Source organism: Hyaena hyaena, unplaced genomic scaffold, assembly GCF_003009895.1.
Source record: "Hyaena hyaena isolate Hyena2069 unplaced genomic scaffold, ASM300989v1 scaffold_1357, whole genome shotgun sequence".
Taxonomy (NCBI): Eukaryota; Metazoa; Chordata; class Mammalia; order Carnivora; family Hyaenidae; genus Hyaena; species Hyaena hyaena.
This window is the reverse complement of record NW_024081993.1, coordinates 266,778-284,701: the sequence shown is the minus strand read 5'-3', so window position 1 is coordinate 284,701 and position 17,924 is coordinate 266,778. Positions and strand designations below refer to the sequence as shown.

Genomic DNA, 17,924 nt, shown 5'->3' with positions numbered 1-17,924 from the left:
TATGATTAAGGTTCCTCTATTCCCTTCCCATACTTTTTCAAATAGCCATCTAATAAATAAATTTCCCATAAATTATGTTAAGTTTAATGGGCCATATGCCTGTCAGGGCCCTGACTGATAAAAAGTAGATTTGTATTGTTGAGGACAAAGACTTAGGAGAAAAAAAAATGTAGGGTAAAGGTCAATAGTAGGCAGAAGTTTTAGTAGCTAAGTAGACAGTATGTTGAAAAAAATCTATGTAGTTATTGAACCACTAAGAAATATATCAGCGAAAAATATTAAGAGTTTATGGGGAGTGAAATGGATGCTGAGGATGGATATAGCAAGAAAACATAGTCACTGATATCATCTAAGGCAAAAGTGTTAATGTCTGGAACCAACAATAAGAATCAAGGATGGTACATAACTGACCCTGTCATAGACCAATGTGAGAGAAAAGAGCCATGCTTTATTTTTCTTGTTGTTTAACCAAGTCTTTATATTTGAGCAGCTAAGATTATCTCTCATGTAAGGGTAAACATTCTCATAATTATAATATTGTACTTCATTATTTATTTGGTATAAATTCCCAGAAATGAGAGTTGAAACTTCTATTTCAAACAGAAACCATTCTTTAAATATTTATTTATTTTTGAGAGAGAGAGAAGACAGAGCACAAGTGGGGAAGGGGCAGAGGGAGACACAGAGTCTGAAGCAGGGTCCAGGCTCTGAGCTGTCAGCACAGAGCCAGCCCTACATGGGGCTTGAACTCACAAACTGTGAGGTCATGACCTGAGCCGAAGTGGGCTTTGCCCACTGAGCCATCCAGGTGCTCCAAATAGAAACCATTTTTAAAGATTTTTGATTCGTATATACCACCAAAGGTCCAAGCAAAAAAGATTGTGGAGTATATAGATTTGCATGGATAAAGGCTATAATCTGTTAACTGGTATGGCATAATATTAAAAGATCTGTTTCTTAATAAAAGAGAAATAATATCACAGTCTTAATTGTACACACAGGTTGATTTTGTTGGGTATTTTTTCTTTAAACTATTTGTGGGCTTTTTTTTTTTCTTTTTGTACTCTAATCCCCCTCCTTTATTTCACCCATAACCCTACCCACCACCCTTTGGAAACCATCAATTTATTCTCTATAGTTAAGAGTCTGTTTCTTGGTTTGTCTCTCTCTTTTTTTCTTTGCTCATTTATTTAGTTTCTTAAATCCCACATCAGTGAGGTCATATGGTATTTGTCTTTCTCTGACTGACTTATTTCACTCAACATTATGCTCTCCAGCTCTATGCATGTTGTTATAAATGGCAAATTTCATTCTTTTTTTTTCTTTTCAAGTATTTTTAACCAGATATCTGAACTGTTTTTCCCATTTCAAGTTTTTATTTAAATTCCACTTAGTTGGGGCGCCTGGGTAGCTCAGTCGGTTAAGCATCTGACTTCGGCTCAGGTCATGATCTCAAGGTTAATGGTTTTGAGCTCCACATCGGGCTCTGTGCTGACAGCTCAGACTGGAGCCTGCTCACTCTGTCTCTCTCTCTGAAATAAATGAGCCTGATCGGGGCTCAAACTCACAAGCCATGAGATCATGACCTGAGCTGAAGTCAGATGCTTAATGGACTGAGCCATCCTGGTGCCCCTGATATAATTAATTTTTTAAAAAGAGTTAAGAGGGATGATCTTTTGCATTAGCAGAGGACATGGCATTAAGGGAATTGAGTCAGCAAATTCATAAGAAACAGTACCATTCTCAAAAACTGTGGAAGACCCCAAACAAGCATAACTGCATAATAATGCAATGACAGTCTTTACATAATTTTGCTGAAAATATCTGCATTTAGACAATTGGTAAGGAACTGAGACTTAGGAATGGAGAAAGGAACACTTGAGTTTTATCATCTACCTTTTAATTTTTTAGGTCTGTTAGCCAAAAACACAGTGGATATTTTGGAGAGGGGAGTAATGTCTTTAACTCTGAATTTGTAATTGTTTAGATTTGGAGTTGATAATGCTTATCTGTTTTTAATATCTGTACTATAGTGGAAGCAGCATAAGACAACAGAAATCTAGGAAGAAGCTATGATATTGAATTAAGCAAAGAATGCCACAGGAAATGTTTAATGATAATTTAATGGATGTTTCAGAAAATAGAGGGCCACATTCTAATATTTGATTGTTATTCCATCTGTATGATGAAACTAGTATAACCCAAATGCTTAACAATATTCATACAAATGGAGAAGCTAATGAGATAGATTTTTCTGTCAATGGCCTTATATTTTCAGACCTGTCAGGAATGAAATGTTGCAGCCACAGGCATATGCTATGAATAGTAAACTGATGATGTCTTTCATGGTTGAAAAAATTATGCAAAAAATAACCTTGAAAGTATAGAATCAGATTTGGATATCCAAATGAAAGCCGGTAATATCACAATGTGACTTTTTGTTAGATATTTAGTAAGTAGAAATAATTCTGAAAACTTTGTATGTAGTTATTACAGGGTCTGTCAATAACATTATGGAATAGGGGCCCCTTTTTTTTCATTCATACTTAAATATGATTAGTTTGATTACTTGAATTTCTCCAATTTGCATTGAGGTTTTTCCTAATTATTTTCCCTAAACTTTTTTCCCCTAAAATCTTTAATTTATCCTACCTCCAACAATAAGAATACAAAGTGTATTTACTGAGATGTATTACTTTAAAACAATGAGATTTTTCATTGGTGCTACTTGAGACAAATTTCATTATTTACACACAGATATTATCTGTGTTCATTTAATTCGATCATTGAGAAACAAAACAAATGAGCAAAAGAGGGGAAAAAGAGAGCATCAGACCAAGAAACAATCTCTTAACTACAGACAACAAACTGAGCGTTATGAAAGCGATGTGGGTGCAGGGGTGGGAGAAATAGGGATTGGGATTAAGGAAGACACTTGTGATGAGTACAGGGTGTTATATGTAAGTGATGAATCACTGAATTCTATACCTCAAACTAATATTACACTATATGTTAACTAACTGGAATTTAGTTTGTTTGTTTGTTTGTTTTTTAATTTTCTTTAATGTTTATTTATTTCAGCTCAGACTCTGGAGCCTGCTTCAGATTCTATATCTCTGGCTTTCTCTGTCCCTCTCCTGCTCCCTCTCAAAAATAAATAACCATTAAAAATTTTAAATTAATTATATCAACTCAAAAGAGGTAAAAATAAGAGTCAACCATTATTAAAGCTTATTATGTTGCAGGTAAAATTCCAAAGACATTACATGTATAAAGTCTTTTACATGCACTGTACTTACATGTATAATAATGAATAGCTGCAAAACCCTAGTGGATTACATGTGATCGTTTTCTCCACTTTATTGAGGAAATTGAGGAATAAAATATCTGTAACTTACTTGATGTGGCACAAGTATTCAGGGACTAAGCTGGGTTGCTATTTAGTTTACTATTTTTTATACTTGTTTATACTAACTTTAAATGGAGAACATGGGTGAGTTTATGGAGGTTAAGGAATCAGGGATGATATGGGAACACATATGATCAAATAATCACTGTTTACATATTAAAATAATTGTTTATGTATGTGTGTCCATGTACATAACTGTGTTTAAATGGAAATGACCTATTCAGGTATCTAGAGATTTATAAAATCATAGTCATAATGTGTTTCATGTTTTTAAAAATCTCCAACAGATTGAGTAATTTCAAATATAGAGTTTCTTTAGAGATTTACAAGATTTATAAATATTTCCAGTGTCTGAAACTCAACATGGTGTCATTAGTATATTTAAACATTTTCATCTTCATAAATTGTTTTTCAATTAGCAGCTCTCTTGAAATTTGCTAGCATTTCTTGGGCATTCAGGAGTTTTATTATCTTCTAAATATTAGTTCATTATATACTTTTGTAAATATTGTTACTTTATAAAGTAGTACACATTCCTGTCATATGATTAGATTATATAATGAAAGAAGTTTAATTGTCACATATCATTAAGTGTGCAGAAAAATACGTTTTTCAAAGGAAGAGGAAACTAAAAATGCAATCCCTACAATTATATTAGGTGATTCAGAATATCCTATTATATCATAAAAAGCCTTGGAGAGAGGTGACAATGGGAACATATATTGTAAGCTAATATGTTTAACTCCTTCAGTCTTAAAATAGTTTTCACTCTTTTTTACCCTTTGAAATAATGAGTGGGGCATAAATATATGAAAAACAAAAATATCCATCTCTCCTACAAACTTAGAACAGAGCTAGTTCACGAGTATCAAATACAATCTCATCGATATAGCAGAAAGATGACCCCAAAACTAGCCCAAAGTCCAATTCGTAGCTGCCTTTTTAATAAGAATTTATAGTAACTAAAAAATAGAAGAGTAGGGGAGACACACTGAACCCAACGAATAAGAGGGTTCACACTGATACAGCATTTTGGGGTGAAAAAATAGCAGATGTCTCCGATAGAAAAGTGGTATCTCCTTATGCACAACATGTATTTAGATCCATTTCATTATAGTGTGAGCAAAGAAAAAAGATTATTTTTGTGCCATATTTCTCAAGATTTTTTCTTCTTATGAACTCAGAGATATGTTCTCAGTAATGCTTAGAAGTTTTGAAGAAGTCCTGACCAATGTGGATATAAAATTGGGTAAAGTTTATACCATTTTTGTATATTCTGCAGCATTAAACAAGGTTGGTTATAGAGTTGGTTGGTTCACCATACATATAGGAACTCGTTATAAATTAAAAAACAGTGTTCATGCTTGTACGTTTTCTTGATGCAAGAATAACAAGTTCAAATCCATCAGAAGCCATAGTTATGATGCTTCTTCATAGTTACGTTGCTTCTTAAAAAACAAACCAAAACCAACAACAACCTTCCACTGTCTTCCTTCATCACTCAGACTTAAAATCCAACACCCTACATTGTCCTACAAAGTTCTCACAATCAAAATTCTGCAACATGCATAATTACCTCTTGGACATCATTTCTTTTTTCCTTCTTACTCATTTCATCCAGTACCTCTTGCTCTCTTTCTCTTCTTACTTCACTACAAGTACAATCCTGATTCATTTACCTGGAAAAAAGAATCTTGCTATATCCATCTGCTTGTCTCCTATCTTCAATCCCATTACATCTTTAATCGTTAATTGCTCAGTGAAGCATTCATGGACTACTTTATTATTTTTTTCTCTTACTACTTTAATCTCCAGTATTCAATGTCCTCTTTCTTAGCTTTATTTTTATTCTTAGCATCTATTACTATTAATATACTATATATTTGATTACTTATTATATTAATGTTTGCTGTACTGGAATATGAGGACAGAGTTTACTAATATACTGTTTTATTTGTTAAGAAAAATAAATGTCTAGCACCAAGGGCTACCCAATGAAACATGTTCAACAAATAATTTATTCTCCTAATACATGAAAAAATGCATTTGTGTACCCAAAACAACTTAATATATGTTCAAGCCTCTATATTACAAATTTACTTTAATTGTTAGGATTGTTTTCTTTAATTCTCTAAGTAACCTATCAGTAATAGCATAAGAATGTGTGAATAAAACACACACACACACATACACACACACACACACACGAGAATTACCTTATTATTTATATATGTATGAATTGACTCCTTATTTAACTGAATCCCCAAAGAATATATTTTAGGAAACCCTCAGGACTAGTTTTAGATGTGAAATGGGTATTGACGTGACCATTCTAACTATGTAAAAATTACTAACAAAAGACTCTTTTTAAGCACCAATACTTGTTAGATAAAGATAGATTTTGTGAAATAAAAGCTGTAAATTCTTTGAAGTAGTTTCATATTTTATGGTATCAAACAGAGAATCTTAAATAGAGTGGAAAGAATACCTTAACATGGTGTTAAAGTGAAACTAAGCCAATCCATAAAAATACCAGATTCGTCGTTGAATCTCCATTAAAAAAGAATGGGAAATATTAGATAAATCTGAGGAATTGGAGGTCACTTTTTATTTGTATTATCTGGTTAATAGTTTAATTTTCCTTATTCTCACTTCATTGTTCCTTAAGGATATACTTTTAACAAGTATATAAACCATTATAATCCTTGTTATATGTTTGATAAGTGACTTTCATAAATTTATCATCATTAAAAAGTAATACATAGACATATTAACACTTGTAATCCATTTTTCACCACCATTACTCTTCATGAATTCTGTTCATAGAACATTCTACCTCTAATAATCATTGACCAAGAATTTCTCTTAATGTTGAATAACCAACACAAAATTTAATGCAGAGTTTAATAAGACTTCTCTAAAGTCATCAGTATGAATTTTCCTTTCTTAAGGAAATTCCAAAACATTGATACAGAGTTTTCTTTGCATTTTTTAACCTTTCAACTTTTAGTAACATTTTTCTCTTAGGACCTGCTTGCCATTTATTTATTTGTTTATGATTTTATTATTTATGATCAAAATAAGAAATTATTTTTCTTTTAATAATAGCAATAAAAATGTATTTGTATTTCGTTTTCTGAAACTTTCAATACTTTTTTGAATTAGTAATTCCTAAAATAAATTTAATATATTTTAATCACACTTTCCCTTGATTTTTAGTTTTAGGAGAAAATTTTGTTTAACTACCAAGAAGTATGCCTCATGTTTCTTTTCCATTTCCTCATTAACATTAAATCCACAACACTAGTATTTGTTCCTCGGGGAAGAAAGTTTTCAACCATTTGAAGCATCAGTAGCAGAAATATGAAGATGCTTTTGATATGAGTATTTCCATTAGTAAATTAAAAATAAAATAAAATATATAGTTTCTCTGGAAAAACTAATTGAGAGAAGACAAAATCTTAGTAATCTTGAGGGCTCCATGCAGGTATTTGAGAGAGGTAGCTTGGAATAAACCATACTAAATAACCCTCCTATAATTGTTTATTCTTTTAATAACACATGCTAAGTTTTTCAAGGCTAATTATTTTTCTTTATCCAGAATGAATTCTCTGTGGCATTTAGTAAATTTGATCAGTTTGTCTTCTGAAATGTTGATGTGTATTTGATGTTAATTCAAAGCATTATTTGAATATTTCTTTATATTCAACTTTAAGGTTCAAAAGCTGCCACATACATCAAATATCCTTTGAACAAAGAATGATGTGATAATGAGGGAGAAATGTGCTTACCAATTGCATAGGATATAATAGCATTGGCTCCCTGACCTGCATCAAACAAAGAAACAAGACAAAAGAAAGAATGAAAAGAAACTGCCAGGCATTGGATCAAATGAATTAGTTTTCTCACTAAATAAACAATTTAGAGCTTCTCATCACTTCTCAGTGCATGGTCATATGTCATCTCTGGTAGCAGCTCAAAGCTGATTTTGTGATTTCTCTCACTTGGTATCAGAGATTCATACAACATCTTTTCTTCTTTTTTAAAGTACTTAGACTATGGATAAATAGCATGTTGAACATAGACTATGCTGCAACTTTTTGTATTTGTAATGTAGAAGTTTTATCAGACCTTCACATCTCACTTACACATCCCCAAAGTGATATCTTCCAGGGGTACAGAACAAGCCATTTCCTCAATTTCAGTGTCATATTCAATGACAAAGTAGATCTTCAAATCATTCTGGAAGTTAGTTAAGCTACTTTCCTTTCAAGTCAGACAAAATGTGCCAAGAATATAGGCTAGGGAAACACAGATTGATTGGAACTCATGTTCTTGTATGTTTTGTTAATGAATTTCTATTTGGTCTTATCCACTTACCACGCCATTTTTCTGAATTTTGTTGGTACACATTTGTTGGTACAAAATAACTTTTTGATCCAAATAAAATGGCCCCAGTTTCCATCCCTGGCCCTAAAAACGTCACCTTCTACCATTACATCACTTCTAATGTTGCCTCAAGAGGTGGTTATGTTCTATGACTTCTCATCCTTGGTATTTGTTTCCAGACCCAGTTTCAGTCGTCACCCACTAGAGCAGTCCTCTTTCCCTTCCATTTTGTCCATGTGTTTGCTTTATTTCAGCTTCAGTTTCTCCAGAAAAAAAATGTAAATCTATTTCAGTAATACTTTGAAAGTTTGAGGATAACGAGAATGTGGTGAGAAAGTAGAGATTAAAGCCCAAATCAGAACAAACAACAAATTAAATACTAGTGTTCTCCCAAGTTTCTTTTTCATCTTTCACCCTTGCCAATTGGTATTTCTTATCATTCCTAACTGTCCCCAAACCCAACCTTTCCACCATTTTGTGGATATTTTTTCCTCTCAATAGCCATTTCCAAATTCCTAAAAATATCTTTTCTCTAGTGTTTTGAGAACCTAATTTCTGCATTTTTGATTATGTTATATGAAGTGACATAATTCCTAAATTGTTTTGCTATTTTAGTTTCAGTATACCTTCTTCCCCATCCAAATAAATGACAACAAATAAAAACAAGCAAGGAAGTAAAAGCCATTGTGTGTGATCCTTATAAGATTCACTTATGAGGCTTAAAATGGAGGGCCTTGGACATTTCTCAGACATATTTATTTGGAATTATTAAGCTATCGGCACAGCAACCTGTCTTTCAGTGAGATGACAAGGTGTTGCTCAAAACCACATTAAGGTTTGACAGCCTCCTATGTGAAAATAAGAGCCTTGCTCTCTTGAGAATTACAATATCCTCCTTAGATCACTTATTCAAATATGAGATAGACTTATTTATTTTTATCTCTTAAGTGGTTTCTACTCTTTTCTTTTTCTTTCTTTCTTTCTTTCTTTCTTCCTTTCTTTCTCTTTCTTTCTTTCCTTCCACTCTTTTGAAACATGGAGCTTTAGAAAATACATTTTTTTTTGATATTTCGCTGAAAAATAATGACATTAAATAATGTGAAATGATTTAAATTACATTTATAGACCTGAAATTTTACAATAAAAATGTTGATAGTACAATGATGTCTTTGTTATTTGTAACTCAAGACATAGTATGTATCCTTCATCTATGCCGAAGCATTTAAAGTGTTTACCCTAAGCAAATCATTATACTAGACCCAGTGAGGATAGAAAAACTATCCTCCTGAAACTTATAGTCCAAGGAGGAAGACCTGAGATCTATACAAATTGGTATCAAGCCAAATACACCTTAATAATTATTACCAAGAGAGGCTACAAAGAGAACAAGGAATAACTACAAAGAGTAACAATTTTATAAAGAGAAACTATAGCTTTAAACTACTTAATGATGCATAAGTATTTTTAAGCAGTTGTTAAGCTGAGAGTGTTTGGATGTTTGTAGATGCTGATGAAAAACGAATGATAGAGGCAGGAAAAGAGTGGTCTGTGGGACAGTTGGCCTGGAAACATCATCATCAGAGGATTAAATGAGAAAATATATTGAAGAGTTTAATAAATTGAGAGATTCTTTTTGCTTGTTTTACTTTTGTTTATTAGCACACCAACAAATGCAGACATCGTAGTTCACAACACATAACCGATCCTATTCCATACCTTACAATTAACAGCTTAGGGTAGTTTACTACAGGTTTTCACATGCCATGATTCAAACCTCTCACCTTGGCACAGTAAAGTAGACTAATACATAAAATAAAACACATAACTACTCCTCATTTCCTATACGGTGTCTTAGAGCCATGTGTCCATTATATCTGTATCTATATCTATCTATATCTATATCATCTATATCTATATCTATATCTATCTATCTATCTATCATCTATCTATATATATATATATATATAAGGTGACAGTCTCTTAAAGCTGTTAAATATCAATGTGCCCTCCCAAGAAGGTAAAAGAAATTCCATTTTTTTTGAACCAAAAAATGTGTGGTCTTATAAGGACTTTACATAAATGACCATGTTTATAACCTGTACAAAATTAAGCTATCTTAAATTTACAGACTATGAACAACTGAACCCAGATGCCTATTCTTTGTACTACATTTCAACTAATATTGCAAAACTAATGAAAGTTTTAAAAGTTGCTATTATCAAGTCTTTGTACTGTAGCAAGATAACTTAAGATACAACAAACTCTTAGGAAATGAGACTGAATAAAGTCTGTTCTAGAAATACCCTACTTTTTACTAACTCCCACCCTTCCCCACCCCTTCAAAGTCACAAGTAGCTCTTTCTGACAAACAGTGTAAAAATTGTGAAAACCCAGTTTATGTAACATATCTCTTGGTCCGGTGTATGGCCATTCTACCATGGTCTGCTCTGTTAGTCATATACTCAGTGGCAATACAGGCTGTAAGAGGAGAGAAGATAAAAAGGAGAACTTTAAAAGAGGTTAGTGCTGCACTCCAATTATCTTATTAATATGTACAAGCAAATAACTCCTTGACTGTTAATGTTACAGTGATATTGTCCAAAATATAACCTTTGGAGGCTTGAAAGGGATATTCTGGTATAAGAGTGATATCAAGGAAGAATATTCCACCCTCATGTATGGATCCTGGAGGCCTCAGAATGGTGGATCTCCATTCATAGATGTTACCACCTTTGGGACTAGCACTCCAGTTAGGCAGAGGGTCTAAAGTATGTCTGCCAGTTCCTTCTGAATCCTCTTAGCCCTGGTAGTGAGGAGTTTGGAATTTTTGCTCATAACTAACTTTACTCTCTTTCTTCTTGGGGGTGTTTGTTTCTTTCTTTCTTTGCTGGTTGGAGGACAATGATGAGGGTTTGGTGCTGTCATTCCAAACGTCATCCAACATAGTGAAAACCCCACCGTCCAATAAACAGCCTATCTCTTTGTGTCTGACCCCTTTGTGCCATTGCTCTGGCTGAAGGCTGCTGTTCCTGGGGCTGGGCATGGCCTGTCTTTCTGTTGCTGGGACAGGAGCAGAAGTCAAACTGAGTGAGTCTTGAGTAACTATCACTTCATAATATTAAGGCAAGAAAATACTATTTTAAATTACATAAGAGTCAGTAATGGGCTATCACTAAACGAGTGAATTTTGACTGTGGTTTGAGGATCAGGAAACTTAATAAGTATTTTATTTAATAAATAAATCAAACACTGAAAATATAAAAATACCATGAAAATTATTGTGGTGGGTTTTTTTTGGCTAATTTCAACAGCTGCATGCTTATGATAAAAATATAAGTGAGAAAAAAAGATATTTTTAAGATATGTAAAATAGTAAATTATAAATAAAATTATAATGTAGTTTATAAGTCAAATGTAAATTACAAATAAAAATTCTGTCAATTCTAAGTACAGTCTTGAGATTTTCTTGTAAGAAGAAATGTCTCAGAATGATAGTCACAAAAGATAAATATCTTTCAGTAAAGCTTTTTATTCAACTTTTTTGAAAATAGTAAATATATAATTAGCTACATTGATTTTATCAGAGTGGCAACTGCCATCGATAATACTGAAAGTGTTTGCAATTATTTACAAATTGTAACAAACTAATATCAACTATAGAAAAAACTATAATCCCTAAAGTTGTTATCCTGTCATTTATCACCACAGGATTTTTTGGATAAGTTCTGGCCTCACAGAGATAACAAACTGAGAATAAAAAAGACATCAACTAATTTCCAACATCTCAGATGATCCCTAAAGAGCATCAGTAAAATTGAGTGTTATCTAAGGACTGTCACCAAATGTACAATTTAGGAAGATGGAACTGAGAACTGACAGTCAATTAAACCTCAAGGAAACTATGATATGATACATCTGCTGATTACAGAGGGGCTTAACACTAATGTGGAGTAAGTGGTTGATATCAAAGTGTGACGGAATGACAACCGTTAAATATGATCAAAGAAAGTGCCTCTTTTCAAGGAAGGCTACACTGAAAAAATAAATTCAGTTCAGTCTTTAATTTTTGTCAGTACATTTGGAATAAAAGACACTGAAAATTCTTTAAAGCAGAGAGCTGTGTAGGACATATAATACCTATGTGATTGGGCAGAGACAATAGAAAATTTGGTACCTCCAATGATATCAGTTCTATTTGCCCAAAGAAAATTTTACTGATAGTATTTTTAAAGCATTATAAAAGCTTAAAATTGAGATGAAAATGGTGATGTATGAAAAATAAAAAAGAGAGAGAGTGAATATTCTATTAGCTTATTTGAAGGCAGTGGAGGCTCTAGGGAAAAACAAAGTTCTGGCAATATTTTAACTATAATATCAGAGAAAATAATAGTAGTCTCAAATAAGTAAAGGGCATGTTTTTGTATGAGTGATTGAAAGGGACTTAAAAAAAAATAATGAAAGAGGGGCTCCTGGGTTGTTCAGTTGGTTAAGCATTCGACTCTTGGTTCGACTTTCTGCTCAGGTCATGATCTCACAGTTCATGAGCTCAAGCTCACACTGGGATCTGTACTCACAGCTGCAGAACCTGCTTGGGATACTCTCTTCCTTCTTTGCTTTCTACCCCTCTCCCACTCAGTCTCCACCTGCCTCTCTCAAAATAAATTAATAAACATTTTTTAAAAATGAGGAGCACCTGGGTGGCTCAGTCTGTTGAGTGTCTGACTTTGGCTCAGGTCATGATCTCTCAGTTCATGAGTTCGAGCCCTTCATGAGGCTTGCTGTTGTCAGTGTGGAGCTGCCTTCAGAACCTCTATCCCTTTCTCTCCTTCTGCCCTTCCCCTGCTCGCACTTTCTCTCTCAAAAATAAACATTTAGGGGCGCCTGGGTGGCTCAGTCGGTTAAACTTGTGAGCACACTCTATGTACGGGAACTTATTCTTATGCAATGCCATGCTTTTTCATGTTGTCTGTCTGTCTGTCTGTCTGTCTTTCTTTCTTTCTTTTTCTTTCTTTTTCCTTCTTTCCCTTCCTTTCCTTTCCTTTCCTTTCCTTTCCTTTCCTTTCCTTTCCTTTCCTTTCCTTTCCTTTCCTTTTTTTTTATTTTAGTGTTGTGATAATCCAACTACATTGTTAAATTCTTGGCAGTTGTCTTATGAAACATCAGTTTTATTTCTTTTTTTTTAATTTTTTTTAATGTTTTATTTATTTCTAGGAGAGAGAGAGACAGCGTGAGCAGGGGAGGGTCAGAGAGAGAGGGAGTCACAGACTGAAACAGGCTCCAGGCTCTGAGCTGGCAGTCAGCACAGAGCCCGACGCGGGGCTCGAACCCACGAACCGCAAGATCATGACCTAAGCGAAAGTCGGACGCTTAACCGACTAAGCCACCCAGGCGCCCCATAACATCAGTTTTATTTCTGATCCATAAACTTCTTATTATATCCCTTTTATCTATGGCTTTAAAAATTCTAATTGAATAGATTTTATATTTCAGAGAAATTTAGGTTTACAGAAAAAAATGAGTGAAAATAGAGATTTCTCAAATACCTGTTTCCTTCCATACACAGTTGCTTTTATTATTAATATGTCACATTAATTAGTGTGGTATACTTCTTATAACTGATGAGCCAATATTGATACTTTATTATTAACTGAAGTCCACATTTTACATTAAGGTTAATTGTCTTTGCTTTTTTTTTTTTTTGACAGATGTGTAACATATATCCACCTTTATAGTATCTTACAGGATGGTTCCACTGCTACAAATCCGCTGTGCTCTACTTATTCATCCTTCCCCTTCTCCTTCCAAAATACTGGTTAACCACTGGTTCTTTCCTTGTCTCATTAGTTTTGCCTTTCCCAGGTAATCATGTAGTTGGAATTATAGAGTGTATAACCTTTTCAAATTGTCCTCTTATACTTAGCAATATGCATTTAAGGATCCTTCATATGTCTTTGTGACTTGATAGCTCATTTCTTTCTAGTGGTGAATAATATGGCACTGTCTGCATGCATCACAGCTTATTTATCTATTCATCTACTAAAGTACCTATTGGGTTGCTCCCAAATATTGGGAATTATGAATAAAGCTGCTACAAACACTCATGTGTAGGTTTTTGTTTAGACATAAGTTTTTAGTTCATTTGGGTAAATATCAAGGCACATGATTGTTGGATCATAAGTAAGGATGTGTTTAGTTTTGAAAGAAATTGCCAAGCTGTCTTTCATAGTGTTACTATATTCACTGAGTAATTACCTAATAGTACAGTTTCTGGATCGTAGGCTAGTTCTGTTTTTAACTTTTTGAAGAATCGCCATCATACTGTTTTCCAGAGTGGCTACACCCATTTGCATTCTCACCCACTGTGCAAAGAGGGTCCTCTTTCCCCACATCCTTGCCAGCACCTGTTCTTTCTTGTGTTGTTGATTTTAGCCATTCTGACAGATGTGAGATGATATCTCATTGTAGTTTTGAATTGTAGTTCCCTGATGATCAGTGATGTGGAGCATCTTTTCATGTGTTTGTTGACCATCCATATATCTTCTTTGGAAAAATGTTTATTTATGTCTTCTGCCCATTTTTTTCCAGATTATTCATTTTTTGGGTGTTGTTAAGTTCTTTATACATTTTGTATACTATTCTTGATGATGTCCCAATAGATTATTTTTACTTTTCTTTCCCTTGACGTGTCTAGTAAGAAGTTATTATAACCAAGGTCAAAGAGGTTACTGTCTGTGTTCTCCTGCAGGATTTTGATGGTTTCTTGTACCATATTTAGGTCTTTCATCCATTTTGAATTTATTTTTGTGTATGGTGTAAGAAGATGGTCCAGTTTCATCTTTTTGCATGTTGCTATTCAGTTTTTCCAATACCATTTGTTGAAGAGGCTGTGTTTTTTCCATTGGATATTCTTTTGTGTTTTGTCAAAGATTAATTGGCCATATAGTTGTGGGTTCATTTCTGGTTTTTCTATTCTGTTCTGTTGACCTGTGTGTCTATTTTTATGCCAGTGCCATATTTTTCTGATCAGTATAGCTTTGTAATATACCTGAAATCTGGAATTGTGATACCTTCACTTTTCTCTTTCAGGCCTGCTTTGGCTTTTTGGGGACCTTTGTGGTTCCAGGTAAATTTTAGGATTGTTTATTCTAGTTGTGCAGAAAATTCTGTTGGCATTTTTATGGGGCTTGCATTAAATGTGTAAATTGCTTTGGGCAGCATAGGCATTTTAATAATATTTGTTCTCCCAACCCATGAACATGGAATGCCCATTTCTTTGCATCCTTTTCAATTACTTTCATCAATGTTTTTATATTTTTCAGAGTACAGGTTTGTCACCTCTTTGGTTAGGTTTATTCTTAGGTATCTTATTGTTTTTGGTCCAATTGTAAATTATATTCTTTATCAAGTTGAGGATATTCCCTTCTTTCCTAGTTTGCTGAGTGTTTTTATCATAACAGTGTGTTGGATGCTGTCAATTTTTTTTACTCTTTTTGTATAATCATAAAAATTTTTTCCACTAGTCTGTTGATGTGATTTTTTTCATGTTTTCATATGGTAAGAGTCTTTAACATGAGCTCTAACTTTTTAACAAAATTTTAAGTGTACTATCCAGAATTGTAGCTATCCACATGATGTTGTAAAGAAGATGCCCATAATTTATTCATCTTGTATATAATAGTTTAAAATGGTATTCTACTCTTTTTTGCAAACTGATTGAATAATGAGCACTAAGAAATTAAGGAGATTAAGAAATTGAAGTGATCTAACTCAGAGATAATTATAGGTTTGTCCCTAAGCTGCAGAGATTATTATGAAAAAAAAGGTGATATGGAATGTTTTGGGATCTATTTTGGAGTTAGCATTGACAGGGATTACTGATTAATTTTATTATGGATGTTAAGCAAAAAGGGAGAATAAAAAAGATTTTTAAAAACATTTTTTGTCTGAAAAAAATAAAGATTTTTGTCTAAGCAATCAATGCCATCATGTAAAATGGAGAAGATTCGACAAAGAAGAATCTGGGAGAAAAGAGTATAATTAAAAGACCTGTTTATGGTATATATTGCCATTTATAGCCATAAGACAGCTAATGAGTGAGTTAAGGTAGAAAAGGTAATAGCATCTAGCATTGAATCCTAGATCTTATCTCATTTAGACAGTAAGTGGAAGAGTGAGCAAGAAAAGGAGATTGGAAGGAGCAAGAAAAGAGTTATTTGAAAGAAGTCATGAGTAAAATAAAAAGTCTTCAAGGGGTTTAGTCATTTATGTTAAATCTTATTAGAAATTTGATTTTCATACGTTTTATACATTAAATTTTATTATATTATGAAAAAAGTGGCATATTAGGTTTGTATTTTTCTCTGTGTTATCCTCACTATTAGCCCAGTCATAGCAATAAAACAAGAGGAATGAATATGTTGGATGAATAATAAAGTACATTATAAACCACAATAATAAAATATTGGCATTGCATATTGTTATGGACTGAATTGTGTCACATCAAATATTCACATATAGAAGCTCTAAACCCCAGTACCTCAGAATGCAGCCATATTTGCAGATGAGGTCTTTAAAAAAAGTCATTAAGTTAAAATAAAGTCAGTAGAGCACTTTTGTAATACTATACAACTGGTGTTCTTATAAGAAGATGAGACACCAGGAGTGTATGTACACAGAGGAATGATCATGTGAAAAGACAGCAAGGGGGAAGCTATATAAAAGCCAAGGAGAGAGGATTCAGAAAAAAAATTTTTTTCTAGCACCTTGATCTTAGATTCTTAGGCCCCAGAAATGTGAGAACTTAGATTTCTGTTGTTTAAGCTTGAGAATCTATGATATTTTGCTATGGCAGCACTAGTAAACTAATAGACATATATTTATTGACTTTAATGTAAATCTCTGTAATTATTTATCAATTATATTATTTCTGTCACTAAGTCGTTGTAACAAGCTAAACCATTAACCTCTCTGGAGCACAGTATAATAAAGAACTTAGAAGATGCAGAAGTGCACAGAATTTTCTGGGTTTTACAGAGAACAAAGAAAGTAATGTTAGGCAAATTTCCAAGTCATGTGCAAAGTCCCTAGCAATTGAGAACTTGGTCATAAAATGATGGAAAGGAGAAAATTAATAAGAACAATAGTATCATAAGTCCTTCAAAAGAGATTCAGTATCAAATGCATGAATAACAGAGGCCCTTGGGAAATTGATTATACCTTCAAATATTTGGGGTAAACTTAAATGTTTCATGATCAGACTCTGAAATTTCAATTTGTAATGAAAGAAAATATATCTTATTGGTGTTGGAAACTTCCAAAAAAATTAACATTTGATTTACCACTTGTACATTTTAATAATTAGCATACTTTTTTGTAACTTCAAATGCATTATACATAAGGTAAAATAGTTGTTTATATAGTTTTATTTTTCTAGATAAATCTTCACTGACATTTGCATTTGCATTATAAAATACATATTTGTTTTATGAACAAATTCATTCCAAATCACTTTTTCAAAGTTATAATTAGTTTGCAGTTACAAAATGTCTTCTACATTTGTTAATTCCCCTTAAACTTCTCTCAGGACAACTATAAAATAGTTTTTCTATGCATTAAATAGCTGGAAATGCAGATCGACTTAGAACATTACCAAAAAAATGATTGGAAAATTATTATCTTAAATAATTATTATAATTTCATGTATTGTTTAAGATGTTCATATAGGGTTCATATACTTCTTTAAATGATTCATTATTATTATAATGAATATTATTATGGCAACTATTTTGAAAATGATAGAGGCCTGTTTGAGATAGTCCTAGAAACCCATTTGTTATATTTCTTAGTAATAAAGACCATGCCAATTTATGTAATCCAATTAATTATTTTCCCGCTCACAAATACATGAGAGCTGAATTATCTCTGCATTAGAGAAAATGAAGCACACAAATATCATATAAATCAATTATATTTAAATTATATTTTTAGGGGCGCCTGGGTGGCTTAGTCGGTTAAGCGTCCGACTTTCGCTCAGGTCATGATCTCGTGGTTCGTGGGTTCGAGCCCCGCGTCGGGCTCTGTGCTGACTGCCAGCTCAGAGCCTGGAGCCTGTTTCAGTCTGTGACTC

General features: G+C 33.1%; 1 pseudogene; it reads right to left on the bottom strand.

Moving 5' to 3' along the window:
- Positions 1-10,193: 10,193 nt before the first annotated feature.
- LOC120225227 lies at positions 10,194-10,841 on the bottom strand (annotated as a pseudogene).
- Between the last annotated feature and the right edge of the window lie 7,083 nt (positions 10,842-17,924).